A 13,065-nucleotide genomic window follows, 5' to 3' on the forward strand; every position below is an offset into this window, starting at 1 on the left:
TATCATTCCAAATAACTCACGAAGCCACTCACGCTCCTACCTGTCACTGCTATCTAAATGCTAAGCACTCACAGAAGGCCCAGAGCATAAACTTGTCTTTCCCATGCTTCGTGAAGCACTATGGATGCCCCCAGAAGCCCATAAATAAAAAATAACTTTCGTACAAGTTAAGTTTTCATCAGGACTATCGGCTATGAAATATTTAAAGGCTCTCTTGGGCTATCAAACCAAACCAATGATGTGTATTAAAAAGAAATAGGACCAAAAATACATGAACTAATTGACCAAAATATATTTTCAGGGGAGCAAAGTCTTACCCCAAGCAGGACTTCATAAAACACGTGCGTCCTTCTGTGCTTCGTGTTTTTACAGCTTTATTGAGGTGTGATTGGAGAGACCGCACAACATTGAACTGCACGATTTGGTAAATCTCATGTGTTTTTAATCACAAAGCTTTACAACAATCAGCATTTGTGTCAGGCTGCTTAAAATTCTCCCATTTCCAACCATAATAGTGTAATGATAGCATCAAGTTGGCCTAGAGTGAGGCTTTCCACACCTGTAAGTTATTAGAAATTCTCCTTAGTTGGGGGAAAAAAAAAAATGTGTTCTAGAAACCAGAAGAATTTCTTTTTCAATGGAGAATGATAACTTGGCATTTTTTAAACCAGGACATTGAAGGCACTTGATTTGCTTTGGGCTAGAAATAAAAGGTTTTTTCTAAATCGGGCCTCTCATTAACTGTAATCTCTCTATAGATTGCACTCGATTCAGTAGAAAGTATGTGGAGACACAGAGGAGAACTCCTCCCCATGTTCTCAGACTCGGAAAGGGTAAGAGTGAGAGAGTGCATCACAGTGGTGCCAAGTGCCAGACTCCCCAAAATGCTTACTTTTCATTGATTCACTTATTCAACCAATATTCACTGAGCCCCTGCTTTTTACTGGGCTGTATAGCCCTGCCCCAGCAGCAGTGTGCAAAATATTTTGAGGCATAAGACACAAATGTCCAGCCCCCATAGTGACCCAGCAGGCAGCTGCATCTATGAATTGTAGGAAGCCACCTGCCGGGGAGTGAGAACAGGTGGCAGTAGTTGGAGGACCTCCTGTACTCCAACTACTATTCCACTGTGATGGCCCACTCTATGTCGCTTGGTTTCTGATTCAGTCTCCCGGATTCTTAACTTCTCAATATTTTCTCCTTGAGAATATCCATTCTGGTTTTTTTGGGTTTTGTTGTTGTTGTTGTTTGTCTTTTTGTCCTTTTTTAGGGCCGCACCCACAGCATATGGAGGTTCCCAGGCTAGAGGCCAAATCAGAGCTACAGCTGCCGGCCTATGCCACAGCCACAGCAACGCCAGATCCTTAACCCACTGAGCAAGGCCAGGGATCGAACCCGTGTCCTCATGGATGCCAGTCAGGTTCTTTAACTGCTGAAGGGAACTCCCAGAATATCCATTCTGGAACTTAAATGTTTCCATAAAGTCTAGCCTACTTAGATGAGACCCAGTTGTCAATGCCAAGAACTGGCTCTTACTTCCTGAGCCCACAGCTGCTGGCCAGTGTCCCATTGTGAATGGACTCATCATCCACACTTGCTGACCTTGAAGAGTCACCTCAGGCACTTGTCAAAATTATAGATTTCTTGTCCCTGATCCCAGCCTATCTGAATCAGAAACTCTGGGGGAAGAGGGCTTTCTAGATGAGAAAACTAAAGCTCTGAGTGGCGAAATTATAGGCTTCAAATCCACACACATGAGTGCAGAGCCAGGGACATATCCTGTTCAGTCCCTCTTTTTTGTGTTATAATTAGACATACAAGAAGGTATGGGGCCACATTCACTTCAGTCTCACCCCTTTTCTTCAGTCACATCCTCCTTATTCCATTTTCTGGAGTCATACACTTCCTCAGTTTCTTCGAAAATGTAATCCTGAGTTCCCTGCTGGCTCAGCAGGTGAAAGATCTGGTGTCTCTTCTGTGGCTTGGATCACTGCTTGTGCCGTGGGTTTGATCTCTGACCTGGGAATGTCTGCATGTTAGGGATGAGGCCAAAAAAGAAAAAAAATTTTAAAAGAACGTAATCCTGTGTCACAAATGCCAATGCCCACAACAGCCAATGAAGCAGCTGTGGCAGTGCAGATGCAGCATCCATGGAAGGCAGGAACCCTAAAGAAAATTAAAGTCCTTTCTTGTCCAAGTGACTAATGGCTGGTACTATTCAGCTCCTCCCAGCAGTCTGCCAGTGAGAATGTGGGTCCAACATTGCTGAAAGATCTAGATTTTTCAGGTGAAATCTCAAAATGTCATGCACATGATCATACTGTACTATATAACACTCTATCTTAGAGGCTTGAGAGAGAAAATCTGTAGCCGGCCTTGAAGAAGCAAGATGCTATGATATGAACTGCCCGTGGAGAGGGCCAAGTGGCAGGGAACTACAGACAGCCTCTGGGAGTGGGCTTCAGTCCTACAACCACAAGGAACTAAACCCTGCCAACGACCATGGGAGCTTAGATTAGGATCCCAAGTTCCAGAAAGAAATGCAGCCCAGTCAGCATTTTGAATGCAGCTTTGTAACCTTGACCAGAGGACCCAGCTAAGCCACAGCCAAGCTCCTATCCTACAGGAACTATGAGATAATAAATGAGTGTTGTTTTAAGCTGCTAAGATTGCAGTAATTTCTTTTTCTTTTTTTTTTGTCTTTTTGTCTTTTTGCCATTTCTTGGGCTGCTCCCGCGGCATATGGAGGTTCCTAGGCTAGGGGTCTAATCCCAGCTGTAGCTGCCAGTCTATACCAGAGCCACAGCAACACGGGATCCGAGCCATGTCTGTGACCTACACCACAGCTCATGGCAACGACGGGTCCTTAACCCACTGAGCAAGGCCAGGGATCGAACCCGCAACCTCATGGTTCCTAGTCGGATTCATTAACCACTGCGCCATGACGGAAACTCCTGCAGTAATTTCTTATACCACAATAGAAAACCAATACACTCTCCTAGGCCTGCCCTTCTCAGAGAGCACTTCAAACTCCAGGGTTCCCTCTCTCCATCTGCCATCAACATTTCCATTCCTAACTGCCTGGATCTCAGCTGGCTGTCAAGAGAGAAATTAATTTGGCAAAAAATTTACCATTTCTGATTCATTTATCCCTTTGCATTTTGGAAGAGGGCTTGGAGAGGTACTGGCTAAATCAAATGTATGATTGATTCAAATGATGGAATTTTCAAAAATCATTCAAAAAAGTAGAAGTAATTTGGTGCCTGGAAATTGTTCCAGCAAGCCTCAAGTCATACCATAATCCTTACTTCGGAATACATTCAACCCAGCCAAATGCACTCTAAACAGTGGGACAGGAGCCAGAAAATGCATTCCCATTTATTAGAAAGATTCATTGGAGAAAGCTTTTTTCTTCTCTATCAAATATGGGAGAGATTTACCCTTCCTGCCTCAAAAGGCTATTGTGAGGATCATGCCAGTTGGAATATGTGTGTGAGATAATAGAAAAAATATCAGTCTCTGCTCCAATCATTGGCACAGAGCTCCTGAAATCCTTGAGATTGCCTAGGTGTTTGGAGTCTTTTGTTCTAATGAGCTGACTCTGGGTGGGCTCCTGGGTGAGAACTGGTCTAAGCCATGATTGGAAACTTGGAATTTTCAGCCCCACCCCCCATTCTCTTGAGACGAAAGAAGGACTGGAAATGGAGTTAATAATTGATCATGCCTGCATGATAAGGCCTCCACAAAAATCCCAATAGTGCGGAGTTCAGAGAACTTCCAGTTTGGTGACTACCCCAACTCCATGGGGCTAGAAGTTCAGTTCCCGTGCATGGAACCCTCTCTGACCTCAGTATAGGTATCTCTTCATCTGGGTGTTCATCTGTGTCCTTTGTCACATCTTTTTTTGTTGTTGTTGTTTATTTTTTGTTTGTTTGTTTTTGTTTGTTTGTTTGGCCAAGCTTGTGGGATGTGGAAGTTCCTGGGCCAGGGATTGAACCTGCACCACAGCAGCAACCCAAGCTGCTACAGCAACAACACCAGATCCTTAACCTGCTGTGCCACAAGGGAATTCCTGGCACATTTTTTAATAAGCTAGTAATTGTAAGTAAATGACTCCCTGCATTCTATGAGAAGCTATAACAAATCAATGGAACACAAGGAGGGTGGCTATGGAAATCGCTGATTTACAGCCAAGTGGGACAGAAGTTGTGGGTGGCCTAGGGACCTACTATTTGTGATTAGTACCTGAAGCGGGGGGGGGGGGGGGGGGGGGCAATCTTGTGGGTCTGAACTCTTAATCTGTGGGGTCTGACACCATCCCCAGGCAGAGAGGATCAGATTGAGTAAAATCATAGAACACCCTGCTGGTGTCAGAGAATTGCTTTGTAGTGGGGAAAGAACCCCCACACATCTGATGACCAGAAGTGTCAGAAGTGTTGCGAATGTGATAGTCTTGTGAGAGTAAAGGAAAAACATAGGGAGGGAAAGCCTGGGTTTTTCAACTTAATAAGAAAGCACCCTGTATGTAAAAATACATTCATAAAAATAGATTGAAGTGATGAAGCAATCACAGATAATTTAAGCCAAAAAGATCCCAGCACACACGTTCTGATTTCAGGCCTGCAGCTTCAGCACTGATCTTGCCCATGTCTGTTGTCAGGCTTCTGTTTCCTTGTCACCTCTCAGTTGCAGCCAGAGGCTGACATTCACTTCTGCCAGCTCCCAGGCAGCTGATGAAGGCTGGGGAGGGATGGAGACAGCACTGCTCTCATGACCCAGCATGTGATTAACGAGGGAGGAGGAGGCCTCCAGGAAGGTCACACAGATGTCCGGGGAGTCCCTACACACCAGACCAAAAACAGCCCCATCACACTCCCCAGGCTCCAGAATCATCATCCTCAGTGCAACTGAGACTTAAGAACCCTTCAAACCTAAGCAGTCAAGCCCCTGAGAGTTCTAGAACTCTGCCTCATCCAGCAGGGCTCCACTATGTCCAAACCCGTATTTCAAATGGCAAGAGCATGCAAGTACTTTTTTCTGATGCCTATATGGTTTAGAGTGAAACCTACACTAGGCAGAGTCTTACTGGATTTAAATGGACAAGGAAAAGAGTGACAAGAAACAGAAGATGATTTATCCTCCTTATAGTCAAACAAACATTGAAAAACAAGTAAGAAGAAAGCAGCTTCACATTTTAAAGCCAGGGGTTGAAATTAAGAATCACATGACTAGAGGAGTGGAAAATACTGTTGTTCTGCAAATAAACTAAATTATTAAATTATATAGTTAATAATAATAATACAGCCATAACAATACTAAACACTTTCTGAGTTTACCCTGTGCCTGGCACTGTGTTAAATATTTTCCATGCATTCTCACTCAATCCTCACAATGACCCTGAAGAAAATGTACCATTACTCTCACAGTTTAACAGATGAAGAAACCAAGGCTTGGTGAAGCTAAGTAATTTATACACAGTCATGAAACTAGCAAATGATAGAGCTGGCACTTTTTTAAAAAAAATTTATTGAAATATAGTTGATTTACAATATTGTATAAGTTTCAGGTATATAGCAAAGTAAATCAGTTATACATACAGATGTATCCATTCTTTTTTTCCCATTTAGGTTATTACATATTATTGAGTAGATTTCCCCGTGCTATACAGTGCGTCTTTGTTAGTTATCTATTTTATACACAGTAGTGTATACATGTTATTCCCATTTTCCCAATTTATCCTTCCCTCCCATGGTTTCCCCTATGATAACTATAAGTTTGATTTTGAAATCTGTGAGTTTGTTTCTGTTTTATAAATGTTTTTTGTATCATTTTTATTAGATTCCACATAAAATGATATCACATGATATCTGTCCTTCTCTGATTTACTTCACCTAGAATGATAATTTCTAGGTCCATCCATGTTGCTACAGATGGCATTATTTCATTTTTTATGGCTGAGTAATATTCCACTGTATATATGTACCACATCTTTATCCATTCATCTGTCAATGGACATTTAGGTTGCTTCCAAATCTTGGCTATTGTAAATACTGCTGCAACGAACATTGGGGTGCATGTATCTTTTTGAGTTATGGTTTTCTCTGGAAATATGCCCAGGAGTAGGACTGCAAAATCATATGATAGTTCTACATTTAGTTTTTTAAGGACCCTCCAAACTGTTATTCATGATTGCTACACCAACTTACATACCCACCAATAGTGTAGGAGGGTTCCCTTTTCTAGTATGCCTCCAGAGCCTGTGTTCTTAATCACTATACTATCTTGCCTCCTGAAAATGAATATACACAACTGTGCGCCCACTCCCCAGCAGGGCCAAGGATGCTGACCACAAATCCACAAGCTCACAGTACTCCCTTCTACCATGTCCGTCTGTTCTTCCAAGAGACCCACCAAATATGCGTGAAGAAGGAATTCTCTCCTTAGCTCCCCAAACCTCACAGTGACTCTCCTGTCTTCAGAGAAGTGATAATAAGCCCTACACAAGAGCTGTTAATCTTAATATTAGCATCAACATCATTGGTACTATTTCTTCTCTAGAAATAAGATATTAACCTTGTTAATATTTTAAATTAGTAAGCAATAGAAAATGTGAAGCTAACATGTGTACAGCAGCATTGGAAAAAAAAAAGCATGGGTTAAAAATTATCAAAAGTTTGCAACCTAAAATTAACATGCAGTGCATTAGGAGAATGTAAAGTTTAGGCAGAAGTGAAAATGAATGCAATAGAGCAATGGTAGCCTCTGCGTGGCAGAGGAGATAATCATTCAGATTGGCTCATAGAGCTGAGAAGAGGTCAGTGCCAGCTTCGATGCTGCATTCTCAGAGCTGCTTTCCCACAAAACAGGTCTAGTTCTTTGTGCTTTAGAGAGTTTCATGGAAGACAGTTTGGAGGTTTACTTAATTATAAGGAAAGATGAAAGGAAGGAAGCAAAGGAAGGAAAAGCAGAAAAGTGGAATAAGAAGAGGAAGAAGAAGTGAGAAAAAGCAGAAAAAAAATGTAGACATTGAGTTAAATTCAACATGGGCAAATAAAATCAGTATAAAACAACACAAACATTTTCAAGTTTTACAGATATAAAACCTCAGAAAACTAGATATTAAAAAATATAAAACAAAAATTATTGGTTATCTTTATATTGGAATTCTTGGTATCGGAACGTGGCTAATAGTTCAGAAAAGAGCAATCTTTAAGGCCACAGGAAGAAATGGAAGATGACAGTAACAGAGACCATTATTTTGGATGACGTTTGTGCTGTATAGGGAAACTAAACAGCAATTTTCCAATTTTTGGTTTTGATAGCAATAGCTATAGTTTATTGAGTACCATGCATACCCATCTCTGTGTTAAAAACACTACTTGTAATATTATATTCGATTTAATCTTCCAACAAGTCCATCAGACAACTATAATTACTTGCACTTGTATATGAGAAAACTGAAAATGAGAGAGGATAAGTTGCTCAAGATACAAAGGTAGTAAGAGGCAGAGCTATTCACCAGTGCCAGCTCCATGTGACCAGACTACTCTCAAACTTGTTCCATCATCACCAACAACACTTACTGAGCAACTTACATAGAGTACCATTTTTTTTTTGTCTTTTTTGCTATTTCTTGGGCCATTCCTGCGGCACATGGAGGTTCCCAGGCTAGGGGTTGAATCGGAGCTGTAGCCACCAGCCTATGCCAGAGCCACAGCAGCGCGGGATCCAAGCAGCGTCTGCAACCTACACCACAGCTCATGGCAACGCGCTGGATCGTTAACCCACTGAGCAAGGGCAGGGACCAAACCCGCAACCTCATGGTTCCTAGTCGGATTCGTTAACCACTGCGCCACGACGGGAACTCCAAGAGTACCATTTTTAATCTCCATCTCAACTGCTGTTATTCCCATTTTACAGAAGGAGAAACTGAGGCTCAAAGAGATTAAATAATACCCAAGGTCACCTGGCTAGTAAGGTGGTAAACCTGGGATGTGAACTCAGACAGGCTGACTCCTGAGTGCATGTTTCAATGTTCTGTGCATTTCAGAAATATTTCTAACACTTTAAAACATTCTTGTATAAAACAATATAGAACATGTATTTCAATAAATGTTAATAAACAGCTTGCTCTACTACACTCTGAATGTGAAAATTACTATCAAAATCAAATTCAGCTAACAGGTAATTTAATCCCCAGAGACCTATTGGCTTGTGTTTTATTTTCATTTTCTTATTTTGATGGAAATATGCTGTAATGGGTTAACTATGATAAATCACATTATGAGTGTATTGGAGTTAGAAATAAAAAAGTTGGATTTCCCATTGTGGCTCAATGGTTAACAAACCCAACTAGTATCCATGAGGACGTGGGTTCGATCCCTGGCCTTGCTCAGAGGATTAAGGGTCCGGCATTGCTGTGAGCTGTGATGTAGGTCGAAGATGAGGCTCAGATCTCTCACTGCTGTGGCTGTGGAGTAGGCCGGTGGCTACAGCTCCTACATGGCCCCTAGCCTGGGAACTTCTATATGCCGCAGGTGCAGCCCTAAAAAGAAAAAAAAAAAGAAAAGAAGAGAAAGAAAAAAGTTGATGCTTAGTCTTACTATCTCTCTTAAGCAAGCGTGTATGAACAGATTAAGAAAAATAAACAATGTTTCCTTTTACAGGCTTGAGGTGTATGTATATTTGTGGATTCACATCTGGGCTATCAGTCTTGGCAACTGCTTAAGACGTTAGGCATTTCTGGCAACAAACAGGAAAAATATTGAACTTTGAAGAACTCAGTTAATCTCTCCTTTTCTACCCTCTTCTTGCACTTTTAACTTTCACAACAAACTGGTTAAGTAATAGGTATTTATCTAACAATTGAGAGGTACTCTAGAACGAACACATTTTATAAAACATGAGTTAGGATAAGATAGACTTGCTTCATTAAAACAAGAGCCAGTAACTTAACTAGAAAAACTTAATTTCTTGCTCACACAGAATGCTACATCAATTGGGCAACAACCCAGAGTTTCTGTCCTTCATTTGGGGACTCAGAAATCCAGTCTGCTTTCATAACTAGGTTCAGATATCTTGAGTCTTTTTTCCTTGATAATATGAAATAAAAGAATCACGGAGTTCCCGTCGTGGCTCAGTGGTTAACGAATCTGACTGGGAACCATGAGGTTGTGGGTTCAATCCCTGGCCTTGCTCAGTGGGTTAAGGACCTGGCCTTGCCGTGAGCTGTGGTGTAGGTTGCAGACGTGGCTCGGATCCCACGTTGCTGTGGCTCTGGTGTAGGCCAGTGGCTACAGCTCCGATTAGACCCCTAGCCTGGGAGCCTCCATATGCCGCGGGAGCAGCCCAAGAAATGGCAAAAAGACAAAAAAAAAAAAATACAGGCTGCTTCCGCTGAATGGCTTTACTATCTCAGGACGTGGCCTTCAGGATCACAGCAGCAGAGAAAGAGAAGGAGAGAAGGAAGCTGAAGGACCACACACATGCTCTTAAATGCTATAGCTGAGAAATGGCTTGTGTCACTCTGCTTACAGGCTCATGGACAAGAGGGCCTGGAAAAGTAGGAAAGTATATGCATAGGAAAGTATATGCATATTTGGTAGGTAATAAATGTCTCTGACATAGAGCACTATATACATGTTTTCTCAATACTACTACCACCACTGTTACTAATACTAATACTACAACTAATATTAATTATCACAACCAAAGCTTGTGTTATTTATCTTTTTCAAGGAGCAAACTTTCAGTTTTACTAATCAATTCCCACGAAGATTATTTTACCTCATTAATTTTTTTTATCTTTAACCTGATGTAAATATTTCTTCTCTTTAGGATTTTTGCTGTTGTTTTCCTTTTTGTGTCTTCTTGAGCTGCATACTTTATGTTTAGTCTTTCTTATTTTCTACTAGAAGCTTAAGGCTATAAATTTCCCTCTGAATGCCACTTTGGCTACTTTTTACAATTTTGGAATGAATTACTTTCATTGTGGTTTCATTCTGAATATTCTGCAATTTTACTCTGACTCCCTCTTCATCCAGAAAACTAACTATTTAGGAACCTGCTTTGTTAATTTCCAAATGTATAGCTTTTAAGTGGCTTTCTTTTACTGTTAATATATAATTATATTATATTGTAATCAACTAACATGGTACTGCCTATATGTTTAACTTGTTGAAATTTCTTTGGCCTGTTTTTTTCCACTATATTTACCTCATTCTCTAAAGCAAGGAAAGGAATTACCTAGGGAGTTTTTTACAAAATAACCTGAGGCCAAATGTTTCTCCAGACTACTGAGTCAAAATCTCCAGGGACAAGTTCAGGCAATATATTTTTAGCTGCCCTTCCTATCCACCACAGCAATGACTCTCACATACACCACTGGTTGAAAACATCTATTTCAACTAAGCTATAGATTTGGAGTTTGAGGAACTGGAAGATTGGGAAAAGATTGCAGGCGGAGATTAGGTGGTAATGGAGACGAAGAATTCTGCTTGACTATATTAAGTAACTGTATCTTGTTCACCTGTATCTCTCTTATCTCTATATACACAATGCTGGCACAGAGAAGGCACTAATAAATGCAAATGATTAGTTGTATCAGTAGTTACCTGTGCAACTATGAGCATCAGATAATTACAGCTAAAGTCTGTATAACAGAAAGAAAACACAGGAGTTCCCATCATGGCTCAGTGGTAATGAATCTGACTAGTATCCATGAAGACATGGGTTCGATCCCTAGCCTTGCTCAATGGGTTAAGGATCTGGCATTGCCATGAGCTGCAGCGTAGGTCACAGACTCAGCTTGGATCCCAAGTTGCTGTGGCTGTGGTGTAGGCCAAAACTAGAGCTCCAAGTTGACCCCTAGCCTGGGAACTTCCATATGCCACAGGTACAGCCCTAAAAAGGAAAGAAAAAAAAATAATAAAACACTATTTCATCTTCTGAAACACCAGTGGCTTGTGAGAAGTTGTAACAGTTACTTTACTTTTGTATCTTCTCCCCATGCACAATGTTGAGCATAGAGTAAACACTTCGCAAATACATCTGAGCATGTGTATTAGCTTCACATTGCCATTTGGAGCAAATTACCACAAATTTTGTAACTTAAAGCAACAAAAATTTATTATCTTAGAGTTCTAGAAGTCAGAAATTCAAAACGGGTCTCACTGAGCTAACCAAGGTGTTGGCTGGGCTGCATTCCTTTCTGGAGGCTCTAGGAGAGAATCCATTTTTTTTACTTTTCCAACTTCTAGAGGCTGCCACATTCCTTAGCTTGTGACTCCTTCCCATTTTCAAAGCCATCAAAGGCAGATCTTTCTCACAATGCCACTTCTCTTTCTAACTTTTTTGCCTTTGCTTTGCCTATTTAAGGATTCCTGTGATTACATTTGGCCCACCAGATAATCCAGGATAATGCCCTTATTTTAAAGTCAGCTGATTAGCAATTTTAATTCCACCTACAATCTTAATTCCCCTTCCAGGTAACATAACATATTCATAGGTTTTACGCATTAAGAAATGTATTTTTTTGGGGGGTGAGAGATGGGAATTATTCTGTCTACAACAGCATGTCAGACAAAAAAAAAAAGAAAGAAAGAAAAAGGAAGAAAAGAGGAAAAAATGGAGTGAAATACTAACAACATAACAAATATGTAAGAATTAGTACATTACATTTTAAGAATCTGAAACAAAGCCAAAAAAAACCCCTCTATTCAATGCTAATTAGGCAATTCCAAGCATGTGTACGCATGCGTACAGCAATAGCTTGGTTAGCTGATGCCACAGCTGGGATATTACTATTTACTAATTAGACAAACTACATAAGAAATGAATGACACATTTGCTAGTTATCAAACTTTTTAGAAAAAGTTCCCAAATGCCCTTCTTCCTGGAAAATGATTCTTTTCTTGCCTCTTCCATTCCAACTCACCTCCGATATTTCTGGAAAACTTCTAAGAGAGTGGATAAAAGTCTTAACATTTGCCTACCCAGATTAATCTGTCACAGGGCCAGGATGGAGGGTAACTGTCAGGTACACTCTTGGAGACAGAGCACCATTGGCCTGAATTAGATGCAAAGGCTGGTGGACATCGCCCCCTTGTGCTGAGAGGTGGAGAAATCATCCCCTCTGGCTACCCAATCGGTTTGCTGGAGGAAATTTCTTGGCTAAAATTCCATGGAAAATGGTTGTTTGGAGAGTGAAATTCCCCAGAGCTCTTAGAATCAACTTTTTTCATCAGTTTAAACCTATTTATTGGGGAATCTCTCTAAAATATATTACACATAAAAAATAATCATACCGAGTCAATACTGCATGAAAGAACGTGTTAACAGCATAAAATAAATTATTCATTCCCTTGCCTTGTAAAGAGCATGCTGAATGCAATTTTTACAATTGTTTTTGGCTGTGAACCTCAGTTCATTCAGTCTCCCATAGAAGAGGTAGAACACCAATATTCGTTTGCATGTTTATGACATTTTTAAAAGTTATTTTCATTACTGTTATTTGGGGGGAGGGTGTTGTTTGTCTGTGGTCATTTTCTGATTCTGAGTTTGTCAGTGTGGCTTCCTTAGCAGCTTCCTTCCCTTTCTAATTTGCTGTGGAAATAGTAACTAGGATACCAAGCTGGTTAGAACTGCAAGTAAAAGGAGGTTAAAATAGGCTCCCAATAAAGCCCTCTCTTATAAGTGAAGTGTGTGAGATTTAAGACAAAACCAGAGTGACATCGCTCACGGGACTGCCTGTTCCATTGGAATTCATGACTGTTTGACATCTATTTAGCTACTTAGACGCCATTTTTACTTCTTTTCTATTTTTGTTCTGAATAGGTTAGTGTGAAATTGTTGTGTTTTGGCAAGATGAAATATTGCTATATTTTTCAATGTGCCAAAGCTGTGAAATGGGATAAAAGATCCTCACAACTGGGATTGGAAAAAAGAAAAGAAAGAAAAGCCATGCCCGCTTTGATGCTTATGGCAACTGGGTATAAAACCAGGGCTGCAGCTTAAATGTGCATTAACAGCAGAAATCGCTTTTATTTCTGGCTTTGCTTTTGAGAA

The 13,065-nt window shown here is 40.6% G+C and overlaps 1 long non-coding RNA gene across 1 annotated transcript; it reads right to left on the minus strand.

Moving 5' to 3' along the window:
* Positions 1 to 425: 425 nt before the first annotated feature.
* LOC125122256 (uncharacterized) lies at positions 426 to 2,689 on the minus strand. Its single transcript, XR_007133745.1, has 2 exons — positions 1,854 to 2,689; positions 426 to 559 (listed from the first exon to the last, which is right to left on the minus strand). It is a non-coding gene; the product is annotated as an uncharacterized LOC125122256 (long non-coding RNA).
* Between the last annotated feature and the right edge of the window lie 10,376 nt (positions 2,690 to 13,065).

This window comes from Phacochoerus africanus, chromosome 3 (genome assembly GCF_016906955.1).
Source record: "Phacochoerus africanus isolate WHEZ1 chromosome 3, ROS_Pafr_v1, whole genome shotgun sequence".
NCBI classification, from domain to species: Eukaryota; Metazoa; Chordata; class Mammalia; order Artiodactyla; family Suidae; genus Phacochoerus; species Phacochoerus africanus.